This window comes from Globicephala melas, chromosome 5 (assembly GCF_963455315.2).
Source record: "Globicephala melas chromosome 5, mGloMel1.2, whole genome shotgun sequence".
Classification (NCBI taxonomy): Eukaryota; Metazoa; Chordata; class Mammalia; order Artiodactyla; family Delphinidae; genus Globicephala; species Globicephala melas.
The window spans coordinates 97,002,386-97,023,503 of NC_083318.1; the positions used below are offsets into that span (position 1 = coordinate 97,002,386).

The following is a 21,118-nucleotide window of genomic DNA, read 5'->3' on the forward strand; positions in this document are numbered from 1 at the left end:
TCCTCAGATGGAATTCATAGAAGGGCATTGTCTTAGTAATGGAGTTAAATTAGTCTCAGACTAAAGTGTTCTCTATACTGATAAAGATTAACCCTTGAAAAAGTACAATTGATTAACTATAGACCTGAACAAAATCTAACATTACTTAAAAGAATAATCAAAATCTATCAACCAACAACATAAATTCACAATTCCAGGTACCCGATGACAAATTGCAAGACATGCACATAAACAAGAAAATATGACTCATAACGAGAATAAAATTCAAAGTATAGAGAAACAGAAACATCATTACATAAATGATGAAACTAGCAGACAGGAATATTAAAACAGTTAATATAAATAAGCTCTCTATATTTAAGAAGGTAACAGAAAACATGATCATGATAAGGAAATAAATGGGAGCTATATAAAAAATTGTACATATAGAGATGTAAAATACTATATCTGAAAAGAAAAAAAAAAGACATGGAATGGGGTCAACAGCAAATTAGACATTAGAGAAGAAAATATCAGTGAATTTGAAGACATAAAAATATTAACTTTCCAAAGTGAAAGACAAAAGGGAAAAAAATATGGAAAAATAAGTGGGCAGAGCATCAGTAATCTAGTCAAACTTACATGATTAGAACCCCAAAAGGCGAGAATGAAGTAGTGACAGAACACAATATTTGAAAAAATAATGGATGAAAATTTTCCAAATGTGATTAAAGTACTAAACTCGCAAATCTAACTCAATGAATCCCAAGCAGGAGAAACTTGAAGAAAAACATGCAAAGGCACATAATAATCAAACTGCTGAAATGATCAATTCAATAAATGCCAAAAAAGAATGGTTTATTAAATTCAACATCCACTTGTGATAGAACTCTCCATAAACTGTAGATAGAAATGAATTTCTTCAACCTAAAAGATAATCTATAAAAAAATCTATCACCAGGCTTCCCTGGTGGCGCAGTGGTTGAGAGTCTGCCTGCCGATGCAGGGGACACGGGGTCGTGTCCCGGTCTGGGAAGATCCCATGTGCCACGGAGTGGCTGGGCCCGTGAGCCGTGGCCACTGAGCCTGCGCGTCCGGAGTCTGTGCTCTGCAACGGGAGAGGCCACAACAGTGAGAGGCCCGCGTACCGCTCCCCCCCACAAAAAAAAAAAAAAATTCTCTCACCAATAGAATACTCAGTGATGAATAACTGGCTACTTTACCTGTAATTTTGGAATAAGGCAAGGATGATCACTCTCAGCACTTTTATTTAACATTTCCCTGAAAATCCTAGTCAGTGAAACAAGGCAAAATAATAATAATAATAATTTTAAAAGTCACTCATGTTGGGAAAAAAAGAAATTAAAAAAATTCTTTTTTTCATAAAGTGTACATGGTCTATGTAGAAAATCCTAAGGAATCTACAAAATCTACTAGTCTACTAGTAGATTCTACTAGTTCTAGTAGAAGGAATCTACTAGTTCTAGTAGAAGGAATCTACTAGTTCTAGTAAGTGAGCTAAGCAAAATCACAGGATAAAGGGTTAATCTACAAATATCCATTTTATTTCTATATTTTAGCAATACCCATTTGGAAATTAGGCATTTGTCAATTTTTAAAAGTTGTGCAACTTCTTTTTTCCTTCTAAATGAATATTCACTACTGCACTTAATTTTCTATTCATCATTTTGTATTCTTGTTCCTTCTTTTAAATAAATTTTCTTTCTTTTTTTTTTTTAATTTATGGCTGCGTTGGGTCTTCGTTGCTGCGTGGGGACTTTAGTTACATCGAGCAGTGGCTACTCTTCCTTGTGGTGCGTGGGCTTCTCAGTGAGGTGGCTTCTCTTGTTGCAGAGCATGGGCTCTAGGTGCACAGGCTTCAGTAGTTGTGGCACGCAGCCTCAGTAGTTGTGGCTCGTGGGCTCTAGCGTGCAGGCTCAGTAATTGTGGTGCACGGGCTTAGCTGCTCCAAGGCAGGTAGGATCTTCCCGGACCAGGGCTCGAACCCGCATCCCCTGCATTGGCAGGTGGATTATTAACCACTGTGCCACCAGGGAATTCCCTGTATTCTCGTTCTTAATGAAATTCTCTCTAATTCTACATACTTCAGGCCCCATAAAACCTGGGTCCTTCCCTAACACAAATATTAGGGTCTACTTAAATAATGTCTTTATTGTGTACCTCTGTAATGTGGAACAAGCTTAAGAAATAATTAAACTAACTAATGCAACATTCTGTTTGCTTCCTTCCAGAAGAATAGTTCTGAATTATCAATGAGATCATTGATGGAAAGCATTCTGAAAGGTAGTAAGTACCATATCCATGCAAATTATTATCTTTATTATTCTTCTAAATACAAGCATCTCACATTTGTTTGATAACTATTTTGTGATCTTCCAGTAAGCGTATGACACTGGGGCTTTGGAGGGTATAAGGTAAAATACATCCAATACTTGCTTTCAGGGAGTTCACAGTCTCCAGTATAAGAATACTGTAAACTGAAGACAAAATTAAGATATAAACCGTATGTTAATGCTATGAACTGAATTATGTCCCTCCAAAATTTGTTTGTTGAAGCCCTAATTCCCTAATATGATGGTTTTGGAGAAGCGGCCTTTGGGAGGTAATAAGGTTTAGATGAGGTCATGAGGATAGAACCCTCATGATAGGATTAGTGCTCTTATACAAAGAGACACCAGAGAGCTTGCTCTCTCTCCCCACTGTGTGAAGAAGGCAGCTGTCTGTAAGCTAAGGAGAGAGTTCTCACCAGAATCTAACCATGCTGGCAACCTGATCTCTGACTTCCAGCCTCCAGAACTGTAAGAAAATTCATGTTGTTTAAACCACCCAGTTGATGGTATTTAGTTATGTCAACCAAGGCCAACTAATACAGTCAGCAAATTTCAACATTTAAAAAATTATAGAACCATTTTAAAGTGGAAATTATGATCCAATACACACATATACACACACTCAGACAAAGGTTTTACAAAATAATACTTACACTTACTGTATGCTATATACACTTTCTCATAGTTTTCTATTCTAGTCTACTTCATTTTGTAAAATGCTGGTTACAACTCTCAATTTATTTCATAATCTCCTAATAAATCACATCCTATCATTTGAAAAATGTGACTATTTTATCCTATGGGGTGTGTACTAAAAGTCTATTAATATAACCTATACAGAAATCTTTATTAGCTCTAATAAAAATTGTTTAGAGCTCTACTGAGTGAAAAACAAGACACTGAAATCCTAACTGAACCTTTCTCCCAATTATTCATACATATTTTGTTAGAGCAAAGACCTTAACTCTTCCTCTATATACATACATATTCAAGAGAGCACACACACATGCACACACGTATACTCACATGCCTTCACCTCCTGTATCTATATATTAAAATTGATTGCTTTTTCACAGCGACAACTGCATTGAAAGCTCCCTGCAGGGAATCACAGGAGTCTGAGTGAAGGGGTTATTTTAGTGATTCTTCACCATCCGACAATTGTATTGAGCTACAAGAGCTTTCTGACAAGACTTGGCAAGCTTTGCATCATACTCAAGATTGTTTATTCTGTTGGAAAATTTGTCATAAAGGGGTTTGGCTCTTTTCTAAAGTATGTTCTGTGTGTGTGTGCATGTGCATGTGGGCATGTGTGCGTGTGCACATATGTGCATATATATGTATATATAGATATTCTATAAAATATTCAATATATAGATATAGATGGATATAGCGAGATGTTTTCTTAATTCTTTAATGGCAACATTTGTACCTGAGTTATTATAATAATAATTATTGTTATAATGATAAATATTTACTTAGAAAATACAAGTTTACGGAATAAAGCTGAGATCCTACCTCCTCACTATAGCACTTAGCTCTATTTAGAATGCATTTTTCAGCATCAACTCTGTATGTCTTAGATCGTCCACAAGAATAGGTACAGTCATTGTGTAAACAGAAGATGTTTTAAAATGCAAGAATATTAATAAGCTTCTATTGTTCCAGTAGATGAGCAAACGTTTTACTCAATCCGTTTCTCTCTCTGCATCTGAGGAAGGTCACTTCAAGAATGGGCAAAATCAGGCTGGAGTAGGGGCATGACCAGCAGCTTTAAAGCATCCAAGAAATGTCTTTGGTGTAACTCCTGAAGTCATGCACAACAGTCTGTGATAAAATCAGTTGCTCTCAAACCCCCAGCTGTTTAACCATGCCACAGTGCCATGCAGATTAGCTACAGAGATATCTAGTGAAGTGAGGGTTGGGTGATAAAGGGAATAAAGGGATGAGAAGATGTGAAAATCCAGAAATACAGATATATTAACTACCTCTTGTCATTTGGAAGTGTGCCCAACTTATACCAATTTTAAGCCACCTACTAGCTGACTGATCACAATAACTGAACCCAATAATTTCCTTATTTTTCAAATTACTAATAAAATCTAGTTACTGCATTTCCAAGTTTCCAAATCTCTATTTTTTCTTCATCTCCCTAGTTTATCTTCTCTGCAACCCATATTTCCCATAAATCCCAATCTTTATATCCTGCTTTTTCCAATATGATTGGGCCTTCTAAATTCCACTATATGCTGTTCACTCTGACTATGATGTCTTCCCTCCCTTTATAGTAGACCCCTATTCATCTCTCAATATCAATCTCAGATAATCCTCCTTCTGTGAAGCCTTCTCTGACCAACCCAAACAGAATGTATCACACTACCTCATACCATGGCTGCAAGGCCTTCATAAAATGTTCTATCCCCAGAGTCTCTTACAGAATCTGTTTCTAGGGTATTGAGTTAATTGATTGATTGATTAATGTCTGTCCTGGGTTAATATGTCTACTGTTCTTGGGAGTCCTACTTTGTCATGAAGTACTTTTCTCTGTCCTTCCTGAATTGTTCAAAATGTATTTATTAGAAGTTCATGAGGGCAGTTCGAACTTCTTTATTCAAAAATCTAAACAAGCCTCGTGACCTAGTCTCACTTGAGAATTTTGACTGATGGTGGTTGATACTATCCTCTGGAGTAGGTCTGCATTACATTGGTTCCTTCTAATGATCAGAGGGAAGCTATTTTGAGCTTTCATTGCCACTATTACTTTTTTCTTATTGAAGGACTTCTCTAGTAGAGCAGATATATCTAATAAGTCCTAGGTCCATAATAAAACTAGGGTAACAATATGTCACAGTTTCTGATGAATTTGAGGATGCTTTTCCTCTCTAAATTAGACATCTTTGTCTGAAGATAAAAACATTTTAATTGTTAATGGTCCCAGAATTGGCATTATTTCCTCAGTAATTGGAGCCCAGTGATAGAGGGATTACTTGCTCTTAATTGCTGATTCTCTGCATGTTTGTCCAATATGCCATAGCTGGAAGGAGAAATAGTGTTCTTACACTTAGTATTTTTTATTATTTTTTTCCATTATTATTTTTTTCCAGGCAGAAATTTGGAACTATTTCACCTGTGGTGAATCTCAATTGTAATACCCTTTTATCTTCCTTCAATTTCAGAGACAAGGTTTTCCCTATTTTATATATGGATATATACATATCAAAATACTAATCAAGTATAATTCCTAAACAAAAGGATCTTTTAAAAAGGGATTCATTTTTCTTTCAATTCAGTGATGGGACTGTTCAAAAAGGAGCCCAGCAACCTTGAGCCACCTTGTTTAAGAAAAATAGTTGGACTATACCAGTCTTATCTGTACCCACGGGAAGGAAAAGTTATTATTACATGGTAGCATACCAGGGACCTCAGGCCCATTTGGGGGATTTTTCTATAGGGTCCCTATAACATAACTCCATCGACTTTTCCTATAGAAAGTCTAAGTTCTCAAATTTCCCAGAGAAACAATCCTTCCAGACTATTTTCACCTTTAGGTAAGAAGAGGTTTATCTCCCAGTCCCAATGTCTGACAGTGAGACTACAAGATGGGCAATTCCAATAACTGCTCTAATGAGAGTTCTGTTACCTTATCCTAGAGCTCTCTGATTCTTGATTTTATCTTCCTCTTTGGAATAGCTCTTAGCACCCATTTCCTAGGCATTCAGTTTCTCCTCCCAATCTTCTGTTAATGTCCTTAACATCTCTTCATGATTGTACATTGGGTCTCAGACTAAACCTGGAGGCAGTTTCCTGACCCCCCCGCACACTCTGTTGTCACTTCCCTTCCCAATGCCTCAAACTACTATTGCTGCCACCACAGAATTATTAGGTTGACTATTAGGTAGAAGAATAATTCAATAATCTAAACAAGACATGAAGACCTGAACTGAGGCATAGCAGTGAACATGAGAGGTCCACATTTGAGAGGCACTTAACTTACAAACAAAATAATCTGGTGATTTATTGCTGGTGATAGAAAGGGAAGAAGCTGTTAAACAGAAATGGAAATCAGACTGCTCTTCTAGTTACTAGTTACTGCTTGAAAGGAAAGGGTATTAGTGTGTGTGTGTGTGTGATCACGGGGAATCATGGGGAAGAGCTAAGGAGAAACAAGTGAAATTTCTTATATTAGACAACTTTTGACCTATAAAATGTCAATTTCACTTGATTTCAACTTAAAAGGATTAAACCCAGAAGGAGCCATTTCCATTGCTGACAATCTTATTGGCATGTTTCACAACTTTCCATTTCCAATATTCTTTCTAGGTTTTTCTGTGTACAGAAAAATACTCACTGGTAAGTAGTACAAGCCTCCTTAGGTCTCTAAACTACCAGCAAATCTACAGATGCTTTCTTTTTAATAATAATAATGCTAGATAAGTGCACTTCCACAAAGATTATATCATATTATCCTCACAGTAATATCCCCAGGGAAGATATTATCCTCATCGTACATATGGAAACAGGATCAAAGAGGTTAAACGGCTTGTCTGATGACAAGTGGAAAGTAATGACCTCTAAGTATTCTAGCTGCTGGTCTGCTGTTCTTTCCACTTTGTGTGGATTTCCTATCTATGAAACAGAAAAGAACCAGCAGGAAAAAACCCCAGCAAAACAAACAAGGTCAACTTTTATTCTCTAAACTGTGATATTTTATATGGGCTTAAAAGTTATTAAAACTATCATTATTTCCCTTTCTCAAAGTAATTATATCTGCAGACCTCCTCTCACATTACATCCTATGGAACTTTACTGTTGGGAAGACCACTGAATAGCCTTCCAGTAAAGTAACTTTTCCTGTTCTCCTGCCCAAATTTGCCTTTCCTGGTGTTAGCTGCTTTCCCCTAATGACTGCTGTCTAGAGAACATGACCAGTGTGTTTTCTTTGTTTCATAGAATAGGCCTGCAGAAGATTTTGGATTTTAATTTGAAAAATAAATAAATGCCCTTGAAAAAGGATAAATGTATTCCCCTAGGCCTCTTTCATTAATATGAGCTTCATGAAATGCAGAGTTCAGTAGTGAGATTCAAGGTTAGAGGCAGAAGACCACACAAACTTGGAGATGCCTTAAAAAATAAGAGAGGAAAATGTGGTTTATTAGTTACACTAGTTACAGAATGAACAGCATATTGTATGTGCTGTGTTAGAGGTATGTTATGAATAACAAAAGCCCTGGAGCATTTACATATTTGTTTTCAGCAATCCTGGCAGTTGGATTTCACCATTCTCTGCCTCTTTGCCAGAATCACTAAACACTGGTACATATGGCATCTGAAGTACCATATGCCATAGAAAATGTTAGCTGATGCCTATACTTCTATATTATATTTTTATTTCAGATTTTTGCAGTTTGAACAAAGAATAGTAGAAAAAACAAAATATTGGACAAGCAGTAAACAGTAAAGTGAAAAAAAATGCCTTCAGAGAAAGCAAATAAAGGAAACGAATCTACCATGAGTTAACACGGCTATATGGTAATGAATTAGATATGGGAAGTAACTGTTTGGCATGAATAAATTTAGAGAGCCTTTCAACTATTATTTTGGAGTTAAAGGCTGCAACATGAATAGTGAGAGTTGACATATTTTTCTTATCTTATTCTTTCTGACATTTCTTGCTAAAATCAGTCTCCATTTGATTGAAATTAATTAACATGAAGGCTACAGTCAGTGACATCTAAAATCCAGGTTAAACAGAAAAATTCAAATACCAGGAATTATTTTGCAATATTTATTTAGATTTTTGACTGAGATTTTCAGCTAATATCTAGGTGATTTTTTTATTTTGTTCTTAGACAAAAGAAGACTCTGAAGTTAAAATCAGTATAATTGAATACTTGGCTCTCTCAAAACACAGAAATAAACAAAAATCCCATGGCCAACTGTAATGTTGAGATTTATAAGAAATACATATAATTGGTCATTCATATGACCAAAATATATTTCTCATATATATTTGGTCTTCATTCACAGTTCCTGGCTCACAGCTCCCAAATCCCTTGAAATTTCCTGAACGATAACAGTAATAGGAGCATCTTTTGTTATAATATTTGGTCTCTTGTCCTTAGTTCCTGAAAACACTTCAGAGCCATAAAAGTCAAACAGGTGTCTAGTTATTCATAACAAACCCCTTTGCACCACAACTGGGGTTATGTTAATCAAGCTGACTTTTGGCCAGGGTAACCAACCATAAATAGAGGGCTGGAACTTTCAGTGCCACCCCCTGATTTCCAAGGAGAGGAAAGGGGGTAGAGATTGAATCAATCACCAATGGCCAATGAGTTAATCAATCATGCTTATGTAATGAAGCTTCTCTAAAAACCTGAAGGGGGCTTGGAGAGCTTCCAGGTTGGGGAACCAGAACGCTTCCACATGTCACCTGTCCAAGCCCCAGGCTCCAGGAGGACAGAAGCTCCTTTGTTTGGGACCCTGCCCTATGTATCTCTTCATCTGGTTGTTGATTTGTATTCTTCAATATCCTTTGTAATAAAATGGTAATCTAGCAAGTAAAATGTTTCTTTGATTTTTGTAAGCTGTTCTAGCAAATTAACTGAACCCAAAAAAGGGGTTGTGGGAACCTCTGATTTATAGCCAGTTGGTAAGAACTACAGGTAAAAACCTGGACTTGCCATTGGCATCCTGAGTTGGAGGGAGTCATTGGAATCTCCAATTTGTTGCCAGTTGGTCAGAATCACAGGGACTTGTGATTGCCATCTGAAGTGTAGGGTGGTCTTGTTGCACTGAGCCCTTTATCTGCTGAATCTGATGCTATCTCCTGCTGGTACCTGAGAATTGGATCCAGGAAGTCAAAAGACCAACCTTTACCACTAAGAAAAACAGCAAAATAGCTTAATAGCTCTAGTATGTAATAGGTAAGTGATAGCCCAATGAGAATGACTTGGTGAATATATTAATCCTAGGAGAGAACGGCTTATTCACAATTTTCCAAAGGCAGTTTACTCTTTTTAATAGTCTCAAAAATTGGAAGTAAAATTCTTAGTCTGAAAATGGTCTGGAATAGGGAAGTCATCCAAAATTGTGCAAACTGATAAAATATTAGGATACCTCACCCTGGTTGAATGAATGAACTTAATGGAGTAAGAAGTGAGAGAAAAAAGAAAAAAACAAACAAACACAAGGTAAAGCATAAAAGTTGTAATAGTTTGGCTTAAAATCATCCAATAATATTAATAGTTTTAAAGTAGATCTGTGTAGTGTTTTGTCAGTGTCCTCCAGAGAAACAGAACTAGAACGTAGAAAGATGGACAGATAGACAGATAGATAGACAGATAGATTATGAGGAATTGGCTCACACAATTATAAGGCTGAGAAGTCCCCCATTCTGCCATCTGCAAACTGAAGATCCAGGAAAGCCAGTGGTAATTCCAATCCTAGTCTGGAGGCCTAAGAACCAGAGGAGCCAATGATATAAAGCCTAGTCCAAGAGCAGGAGAAAACCAATGTCCCAGCTGAAGCAGGCAGGCAACAAGGGAATGAATCCTCCCTTCCTGTTTTTTGTACTGTTCAGGACCTCAGCAGATCAGATGCTACCCACCCCCATCCAGGAAGACAATCTACTTTACTGAGTCCACCAATTCAAATGCTAATCTCATCCAGAAACACCTTCAGATACACCCAGAAATAGTATTTAGCCTAAGCACCCCATAGCCCAGTCAAATTGACACACAAAATTAACCATCACAAGTAGTACTTTACACTTTTAAAAGCACATTCATATTCTTTCCCATTAAAAAAACAAACAATTCTGCACATTGGGTATTAGAGCTTTCTCATTTCAGAGGTGAGAAACCCAGCTCAGAAAGGTTGTCCTCGTGTCCTTGTTTTAACTGTATGTTGGAATTACATGCTATTTTAGAAGTAATACCACCACAAATTAAAAACAAGATATTTTTTCCAGAGGAACTATATATTTCCCAATTAGTTGCAAAAATACAGGTGATATAGAATCTTAAGCTTTTCCTAAAAGTTTGCTCTGTATAGGGCCTGTAAAGAGGTCTATGTAAACTTAGGCCGTATTTCCATGTCCCAATCATTCCAGAACCCAAAATCTCAGGCTCCCAAACTTATACAAAGAAACCGAAACTATATGAGGGCTCTTTATAATGCTAATGCGATCCTCTCGAACACAGCTCTAAATCTAAAAACATAACAATGTAGGTATATTTGTTTCCTTAGAGCTTTCATAACAAATTAATGACGAACTCTGTGGCTTAAAACAACAGAAAAGAGTTCTCTCGTAGTTCAGGAGGCCAGTAGTCCAAAATCAAGGTGTTACTCTATCTGAAGACAATAAGAAAGAAAAATGTCTTGCCTTTTCCAACTTCCAGTGCTTCCAGGCATTCCTTAGCTTATGGCTGTATAACTCCAGCCTCTGCCTCCATCTTCCCATGGCCTTCTCATCTTCCTATGTGTCATTCTTCTGTCTTCCTTATAAGGACACTTGTCATTGGGTTTAGAGCCCATTCAGGTAATCTCATCTTAAAATCCTAACAATTATATCTGCAAAGACCATTTTTCCAAATAAGATCACATTCTCAGATTCTAGGGATTAGAATGTGGCCATATCTTATACCATTCAACCTACTAAAGTCCACTCTCTAGTTCCCCAAAATTCATATCTGGCTCATGTGTAAAGTATATTCACACTATCCCAACATCCTCCAAAATCTCAACACATTACAGCATCAGTTCTTAAGTCCAAAATTTCATTGAAATATCATCAGCTCAAAAGTCCTGAATCTCATCATCTATATCAGGTATAAGTTAGCCTCTGAGTATGATCCATCCTGGGACAAAAGTTTTCTTTTTGTGGATATCTAAACCAAGAAAACAAGTTACTTGCTTCCAAAATACAATGGTGGGCTAGACACAGATATAGACAGGATAGATATTCCCATTCCAAAAGGGAGAAATTGGAAGGAATATAGGGGTCACCAGTTCCAGGTAAGTTAGAAATACATAAGGGAAAATTTCATTAGGCTTCAAACCCTATGAATAATACTCTGTGTTTAATGTTCTGCCCTCTTAAACTCCATAGGTCTCTGTACAACTTGCAGTGGCTGCACCTTTGGAATCATCATTACTTTTTTTTGAAGGGTAGCATATATTTGCAGTTGCAGTTTACTGCTTGAGTAATTTTGGAAGCCTAACAGCTTTCTCATTTTGTTCTGTTTCTGTCCCTTTCAGTCCAAACTAGCAGTGCTCCTACTGATGTAACATTCTCAAAAACCTTGTGGGTCTCCCTTATACGTCACAAGGGTCCATAGCATTAGACAAGACAGTCCTTCAGAGATATTTCCAGAATAACCCTATCTCTATTCCTGCCTTCTCCTAAGATAATTGAGTGGATCCATGAGTCACATGACTAATTGCTTCAGCAAAAGTTTATCCAGCCATAACCTTGGCCTTCTCTCCAGAACATACTTCCTTAGTCAGTCTCCTAATATTAGCATCCTTTGAAATCTGGATAGGCCAAGAACCTCCCAAATCATCAAATGCTGGTTCCTTTTTGCTTAACAGTTCTTTCCTCAATTTACCTCTTTCCTCCTGTATTTTGCTAAGCAGAATAAAAAACAAACAAACAAACAAAAAACAGACTGCATCTTAAATATTTGCTTGCAAATCTCTTCAGCAACATATCCAATTTCATCACTTATGTCTGCTCTCTCCACAACTGTAGAACACGATGAAGCCAAGTTTTCTGCCACTATAACAATTCTTCCAGTATATTTAAAATTCCTTCAGTTTCCAATAATGTGTGCCTCTTTTTCTTCTGCATCCTTACCAGAATTGCCTGTAACATTCATGTTTCTCCCAACAGTCTTCTCAAGGCAATCTAGATTTTTTCTATTATGTGCTCAAATTTCTTCCAGCCTCTACCCATTACCCAATTGTTGTATAAATGAGCCAGAGATAGCCTCTGTATATTGGCCTCTAGGTTGTTTACTTCTTCACAGAAGGCTCCACCATCAACTCCACCAGTGTCAAATTCAAATTCAATTTATGCCTGCTTTGCATACCCCATAAAATTGCACACAATATCTGCTAGCCATAGATAAGACAAACTCTAGAGCAGTAAAGATCCTAAACTGCTGCTGCCCTTTGAAACTCAGAGATTCCCTGTTGGGCTGCTGGGCAACATCACCTCTCCTGACACCTTTCCCTCAGGAATTCCCTTGCCCTGCTCCATTTCAGCATGGTAGTCCCTCTGGACAGTCTCATGCATCTCAAACCTGTCAAAGTGCCCAAATAAAGCCTGTTTGTGCAACTACCACCTCATGGTCATAATTTTCCTGAGATTAGCCTCTAAATAACTCAAGATCCCTAAAGTAGTGATAAGGATGAAATAGCCGCTTTCACATTTCTCAGCTATATGTCCAGCAGCACTCCACTTCTCAGTACTATAGTTCTGTCTTCTTGAGAATGTCCAATAAATAAAAACAACAATATATAACCTTCTCAGATTAGCTTCTTTCACTCAGCCTAATGCCTTTGAGAAGCATCCAAGTTCTTTTTTATGGCTGAGTAATATTCCATTATATATACACACCACATCTTGTTAAACCAATCGTCTGTTAATGGGCACTTAGGTTGTTTCCATGTCTTAGCTATTGTAAACAGTGCTTTTATGAACATTGAGGTGCATGTACCTTTTCAAATTAGAGTTTTCATCTTTTCTGGATGTTTGCCCAGGAGTGGGGTTGCTGGATCATATAGTAACTCTATTTTTATTTTTTTAAGGAACTCCATACTGTTTTCCATAGCAGCTGCACCAATTTACATTCCCACCAACAGTGTAAGCAGGTTCCCTTTTCTCCACACCTTCTCCAGCATTTATTATTTGTAGACTCTGATGATAGCCATTCTCACCAGTGTGAGGTGATACCTCATTGTAGTTTTGACTTGCACTTCTCTAATAACTAATGATGTTGAGCATTTTTTCATGTGCCTGTTGGCCATCTGTATGTCTTCTTTGGGGAAGTGTCTATTTAGGTCTTCTGTTCATTTTTTGATTTGGTTGTTTGATTTTTGATATTGAATTGTATGAGCTGTTTGTATATTTTGGATGTGAACCCCTTATCGGTCGCATAATTTGCAAATATTTCCTCCACTCCATAGGTTGTCTTTTCGTTTTGTTGATGGCTTCCTTTGCTGTGCAAAAGATTTTAAGTTTGATTAAGTCCCATTGGCTTACTTTTGCTTTTATTTCTTTTGCCTTGGTAGACTGATCTGAGGAAATACTGCTACGATTATGTCAGAGAATGTTTTGCACATGTTCTCTTCTAGGAATTTTATGGTGTCATCTCTTATATTTAGGTCTTTAAACCATTTTGAGTTTATTTTTGTATATGGTGTGAAGGAGTGTTCTAATTTCATTGATTTACATATAGCTGTCTGGTTTTCCCAACACCTCTTGCTAAAGAGAATGTTTTTTCTCCATTGTATATTCTCCTTTGTCTTAGATTAATTGACCATAGGTGTGTAGGTTTATTTCTGGGCTCTCTATTCTGCTCCATTGATCTATATGTCTGTATTTAAACATTTTTGAGTATTCATTCAGTTTAGTCATTGGTTTTTTTTACTATATATTTTTATATAGTTTTTTAGCAACAGCTCTAAGGATTGTAAGATAACTAGTTATCTTTTCACAGTCTACTTTAGAACGAGTATTTCACCAGTTTAAGTAGAAGATAGATATATTACCACCATATGTGTCTCTTTACTCTCCCCCACAAAGAACACCCCATCACTAAATGTTCCCTCACTTACAATGTGTTCAGTTGTGGTAAAATATATGTAACATAAAATTTACCATTCAAACCCTTTTTAAGTGTACAGTTCAGTGGCATTAAGTTCATTCACACTGTTGTGCAATCTTTATCCATCATCAGAACTTTCCCATCATTCCAAACCATATACCCATTAACCCATAACTGCCCTACCCCTACCCCCACTATTCTACCTTCTGTCTCTATGAATCTGCTGCTCTAGTTACCTCATATAAGTGGAATGGTATAATATTTGTTTTTTTATAATATGTCTTGCTTATTTCCCATAACATCAGTTTTCAAGATTCATTCATATTGCAGCTTGTATCAGTACATCAATAGTTTTTATAGCTAAATATTACTTAATTGTGTGAATATAGGATAATTTGTCTACCCATTCATCAGCTGATGGACATTTGGGTTGTTTCCACTTTTTAGCAATGACGAATAATGCTGCTTTGAACATGTGTGCACAGGTTTTTGTGTGGACATATGTTTTCAATTTTCTTGACTGTATATCTAAGAGTAGAACTGCTGGATCATATGTTAACTCCATGTTTAACCTTTTGAGGAACTGTCACATACTTGCTAACACTTGTTATTGTCTGTCTTTCTTACTATGGCCATACTAGTATGTGTGAAGTGGTATCTCATTGTGGTTTTGATTTGCATTTCCCTAATGACTAATAATGCTGAGCATCATTTTATGTGCCCACCGGCCATTTTTCCACCTTTTTTAGAGAAATGTCTAGTCAATTCCTTTGCTCATTCTTTAACTGGGTTATTTATCTTTCTACTCTGGGATGACTGGTACCAGCAGGATTCTCTTCCACTCTTTCCTTGACCACATCTAGCTATTAAACTTTACTAACTCCTGGCCTATTACTCTAATGTTCTCAACAGTGCCTTTGCATTTTTCAGAGAAATATAAAAAACAATCCTAAATTTTGTATGGAACCACAAAAGACCCTGAATAGCCAAAGCAATCTTTAGAAAAACTAATAAAGCTGGAGGCGTCACATTTCCTGATTTCAGACAATATTACAAAGCTATAATAATCAAAACGTCATGGTAATGGCATAAAAAGAGGCACATAGACCAAAGGAACATAATAGAGAGTGCAGAGATAAACCTATGCATACACTCTCAACTAACCTTTGACAAGAGTGCAAAGAACACACAATGGAGGAAGGATAGACTCTTCAATAAATGATGTTAGGAACACTGGATATCCACATGCAAAAGAATGAAATTGGAACCCTATCTTACACCACTCACAAAAATTAACTTGAAACGAATTAAGCTTTAATTAAAAATTAACTTGAAATGAATTAAGATCTGAAACTCTAAAACTCCTGGAAGAAAACATAGGGGAAAAGCCTCTTGACAATGGTCTTGGCAACGATTTTTTGGATATGACACCAAAAGTACAGGCAAGAAAAGCAAGAGTAGACAAGTGGGACTACATTAAACCAAAAAGCTTCTGCACAGCAAAGGAAACCATCAACCAAGTGAAAAGGCAACTTATGGTACGAAAGAAAATATTTGCAAACCATCTATCTGATAAGCAGTTAGTACCCAAAATGTATAAGAAACTCCTACAACTCAATAGCAAAAGAACAAATAATCTGATTTTAAAATGAAGAAAGGATCTGAATAGACAGGCACACAAAACGATGCTCAATAGACAGACACATGAAAAGATGGTTAACATCACTAATCATCAGGAAAATACAAATCTAAACCACAGTGAGATATCTTCTCATACCTGTTAGGACGGTTATTATTCAAAAGACAATAGATAACAAGTGTTGGTGAGGATGTGGAGAAAAGGGAACCCTTGTACACTGTTGGTGATAATGTAAATTTAGGTAAAGCTATTATAGAAAACAGTATGCTGGTTCCTCAAAAAATTAAAATACAACTACTATATGATGCAGCAATCCCACTTCTGGGTAAATATCCAAAGGAAACAAAACCAGCATCTCAGAGAGATATCTGTATTCCCAACGTGCATTGCAGTATTACAATAACCAAGGTGTGAAATCAACTTAAGTGTCTGTTGATGGATGATGAATGGATCAAGAAAATGGGGTATATATTATATAGGCAATGGAATATTATTCAGCCATAAAAAAGAAGGAAATCCTGCCGTTTTTGCAATGGATAACATTATGCTAAGTGAAATAAACCAGACAGAGAAAGACAAATACCGTACAATCTCACTCATATGTGGAATCTAAAAATGAAGTTGCACACTCATATGAGACAGAAAATAGAACAGTGGTCTCCAGGGGCTGTGGGGTCGGGGGTGGGGGAAATGGGGAGATATTGGTCAAAGGATACAAACTTTCAGTTTTATAATGAGTAAGTTTTGAGGATCTAATGTATAGCATGGTGACTATAGTTAATAATACTGTACTGTGTACTTGAAACTTGCAAAGAGAGTAGAACTTAAGCATTCTCAGCAAATAAAGGTAACTATGAGGTGATGAATACTTTAATTAACTTGACTGTGGTTATCATTTCACAAAGTATACATATATTAAATCACCACCTTGTACGCTTTATATACAATTTTATTTGTCAATGATGCCTCGATAAAGCTGGGGGAAATTTTTTTGAAAAACAAACAAACTAACAGTTCCCAGGAGCAGAGTTCCTCTTAAAACTAACCCAATCACACTGTGGCTCTTTAGATGGAACAGTTTCTGAGGTCAATGTTTGATATTTGTATTAACCCCAGAAGGATTACAGCTTTTATTTCCAAGTTCGCTCACACAAACTAGTTGGCTTACAATCCAGGCTTCATCTTCAGCAGATTCACAGATCTCCTCCCAACTGCCTTTTACCACAACCTCTACTGTTCCTGAAAGTAGGCCTTAGGTTTAAACTTCACCACTCTGCTGCAAATGAAGTCAATTCTTTCAGGAAAAGATTAGGGGCTATCTGCTTCAGGACCTAATTCCCTCCCCCCACCCCCACCCCAAGGCAAAATTCTGAGCCAGGGCTCTGGAGCTGGGGGTGGGAACAGTGACAAGCTTCTCTCTGAGTGACACCCCTGTTCTAGGAGCTGAGCACTTAGTGGAGGAGTGGGGGTGTGGTGGGGATGGCAGCAGCCGGCAGTCCTCTCAGCTCGCTTCTCCTGGCATGGAATCTCTGCCTCAAAGACTGGGGTAGGGGATGGCTGTGCCCCAGGATTCTCAAGGCACCACACACCCAAAGAACCTTCATTCCACAAGTAAGGGTTGGGCAGAAGAAGGAAGCGCCATCTCCTGACCACACTCACCTGAGATCTAGCCTCAGCAACAGGCAGCTAGAGGCAGAAGCAGGGATCCTACCCCTACTGCAAAGAAAATCCTCCAGTTGGGACCTGGGGGATAGAGGGAGTCCTGTGTTCTTGGCTGCAGCAGTCCAGAGTTGAGTCTGTGCCTCAGTGAGTCGAGAGGGGGGTTTGGAAAGGAGTGGTCTTAGTTCAAATACCGCAGACTCTCATCTTTCTTACCAAATTGTCATAGATCTTCTTGAATAGGTATTTCTTCATTTGCTGTTTGCCTTTAGGACCATTTTCAGAGGCTTTACATGAATCAGTCAACAGAGTTCCCCATGCTGTCATGCCAGAAGTTGGTCTGTTTCAGTTATATTCATTGTTTAGCTGTATATGGTACTTCCAAAATTATTCATCTTTGCTGCTCACTCTTAATTTTCAGTTTTTCTATAGTTAATTTGTTTCTCTCCATTAAAACAGTGATTGCTGGGATTCCCTGGTGACGCAGTGGTTGAGAGTCTGCCTGCCGATACAAGGGACACGGGTTCGTGCCCAGTCCGGGAAGATCCCACATGCCGCGGAACAGCTGGGGATGTGAGCCATGGCTGCTGAGCCTGCGCGTCCGGAGCCTGTGCTCTGCAACGGGAGAGGCCACAACAGTGAGAGGCCCGCGTACCAAAAAAAAAAAAAAAAACAGTGATTGCTAATTTTATATCAGGCCTCTCAATTTTTTAAACTCTTAGTGTCTAGGAAATTCATAAATGAGGTTTCTGATTGTGCTAATATTTAGAGGGAACACTCAAGACTCTGTTATTAGTTATAATTTTTATCTACAATTAGAAAAGACAATATGTTTCTTTTCCACTGCTTTTCATCATTTTGACTACGGGTTAGTTCAAGTATAGGAGGAAAGGATAGGGACGGCAAAACTGGAAAGAGGAAAAATTACTTCAGTCTGAAGTCCACACAGACTTTGAACTCAAGAAAAGGCATTAATAGGATTTCCTATTGCTGTGGGGTTGATTTGTTATGAAGTAGTCACTTTTTGCTGAATCTTGGCTGACTTCCTTGAAAGCAACAGTCAGCAAGTGACTAACCAGGCCCAGCAAGACTGATCCCAAAACAGGAAGCCACAAAATGATGAGAGACCTGGGGATGCCCAAAGGAAGTGAATAGGCTGTACTTTGAAATTCTTCCAGGTCCTGGCTTGCAAAGACTGCCAAGAGCTCTGGAAATCGTTCATGAGTGCTAGTAGGAACTTTCAGCCAAAGTGCTCTGAGAGATGATTCTTAAAAACTTGGATGGTTAGGTTTACAAAGCCTGTTAAGTTTTTACCTCCAGTTGGAATTGTGCTTCGAAAAGATGTTTGCAGGGAGGGTTCTCAGACAACCTTTTTGATGAATAATAATAGTTTTGTGCTGATTATTCTCCATTTGTCTCCCCAAGACCCATTCTCCAGCCTTCTATGCCTGACTCGGGGTCCTTAAGAGCTGACCCATGTAGATTCATCATCATGCTCCAGTCCATTGCCAGCTAGTTTCCAGTTGGGTTTGGCCAATGAAAGACATCAACATGAAATTGGAAGATGTGAAAAGAGAAAGATAGGGTGTTTCATCCCTGCTCCCTCCTTGCTATGCCACTGCCTCTCTGGCAGAAGCTATATCCCTATGACTCTCACTGAGCCCTTCCTCCAAGGTTCCAGTCCTTACTGGGCTCTAGAAACACTAATTCCTCTAAGAGCTTCTTGTGGTGCTTTCTGTGTGCTTCATCAGATCATTTGTTCCCATAACTGTGCCCACATCTTTTTAAGTAGTCTCTTCATACGATCCATTTGGACTAAATTCTGATTCCTGCTGGGTCCCTAACAATGACTACATTTAAAAACCTTTCATTATTTCTAAGTCTCACTGTAACCCTGCAAGGCATTATTAACATTATTAACCCATTTACAGATAAGGACATAGACTTAAACAGGTAAAATACCCAAAGTCACACATCTAGTGATGCAGTGCTGGGATCAAAACTCTAGTCCTTCTAACAAGAGCCATTTTCCTTGTTTCATTTAGATTTGTAAGAAAGTTCTAGTTATACTTTTCTTCCAAAAAACTAATTTTATTTAGATATGTCAGATTTTATGTCTGCTGTCTCATATTGATTAAGCTTGAGCCCTTATTTTGAAATAGAATTTGACGAAATTTACAAAGAAATTGCAAAATTTAAGTACAGTATCCCTGACTGATAAGTTTTAATGACTATAGTGAAAAGAAAAGACTTATTTAAAGCAATATGATAAAACTTGATCATCTACTCTTGTCTGCTGCTAGCATTGTCTTCTTCGCCTTGAGTTTTTTTGCCAGACACCCTTGGTTGCAACTCGACAACTATTTCCAACAACCTTATCCCTATCTTTTTACATTTTAAAGGTCAGTTCTCCCAGACTTCTCTGCAGGTATCTGTGGCCAGGTGACCCAAATCTGGCTAATAAAAAGTGAACATATTTCCTTCACATAAATGGAAAGAACTACTCTTCTTTGCCCTGTTCCTTTCTTCATGCTTAAAACAATGGTGTGATGCCTGGAATTATAGCAGTCATCTTGTGACCATGAGCCAGTATAAGAATACCCCAATTTTTTCATAGTATATTTATACTAAAAAGAGTATTATAATTTTATACATTATATATATACATGTATGTATTCAATAAAGAATATACTCAAGTTAAACACTGAGTTCCACAAGCCCTCAAACCTCTGAGTTTTGTTGTTGTTTTACTAAATATTGCATGGACAAAAAGAATATTTATAAAATATATGCATGACATAAAGAAAAACAATACACTGACTACCTAGGTAACCGCAACCCAGCCTAAGAAAAAGAACAACCTCAGAGGCAACTTCTATCCTAGATTTTATCTTTATCCATCCTTCGCTGTTTTAAAAATTCCCTTGCTTTCCCTTGTTCGTCTCTAACTCCTTTGAAAGGCTAGGAATTGAAATAAGACTTTTACTTTTTCTTTCATTCATGTTGTTAACATATGCAACACTTTAGTCCCCCAAACACACTTTACCGTTTCAAATGCAGTAAAGATAGCCTGACAGCCTCCCTCCCTCCTCAAATTACAAGGCAAAGAGGACTGTGCAACATTAAAAATGGAAAGGTGCTCTTTATATCAGTTATCAGAAAGCCTTGAGGAGAACAGAGAAGTTCATATTTTCAGAGCTGGTTAGATAAACAGAGGTACACATGGGGTGGGGCAGGGGTGGGGAGAGAAAGAGAGAGAGAGGGTGGAAGGGAGAAAGAGGTCTTACAGTTAAGGTGGTAGGCGGTTGATCTTTGTGTGTTTTTAGAGGAGCAACTTCAACTTTGAGGTTGTGAAGGGGTTCCCCTGCCCCTGCCTGAGCTCATCCCTGGGCAGGCAGACCCCTGCCCATGCCTCCCTCCTGAGATCCTGCATATGCTTTCTTGCTAAATGACTCTTCGCACCGTTATCTCCTCACGGGATACATCTGTTGGGTGCCGCGCATCCTCAGCTCCGCTTTCATCTCTTCGTATCTCAACACATTGTTTGCTCCAGTCCTGGTGCCAGGGTGGAAGGGAGCCATCCCGCCCGTCCCCGCTCTGGGATTGGCAGCGAATGAATGATTGGCAGCGGGCATCTCTGTCAGGGCTTTGGCATG

At 37.9% G+C, this 21,118-nt stretch overlaps 1 protein-coding gene across 1 annotated transcript in view; it reads right to left on the reverse strand.

The window, feature by feature from the left end:
• ANTXR2 (ANTXR cell adhesion molecule 2) overlaps positions 1–17,648 on the reverse strand; it is a 244,108-nt gene extending 226,460 nt beyond the window's left edge. Inside the window, exon 1 of the mRNA XM_060299537.2 lies at positions 17,463–17,648. The gene's annotated coding sequence lies outside the window, so the exon portion shown is untranslated. The remainder of the gene's footprint in view (positions 1–17,462) is intronic.
• Positions 17,649–21,118: the final 3,470 nt, after the last annotated feature.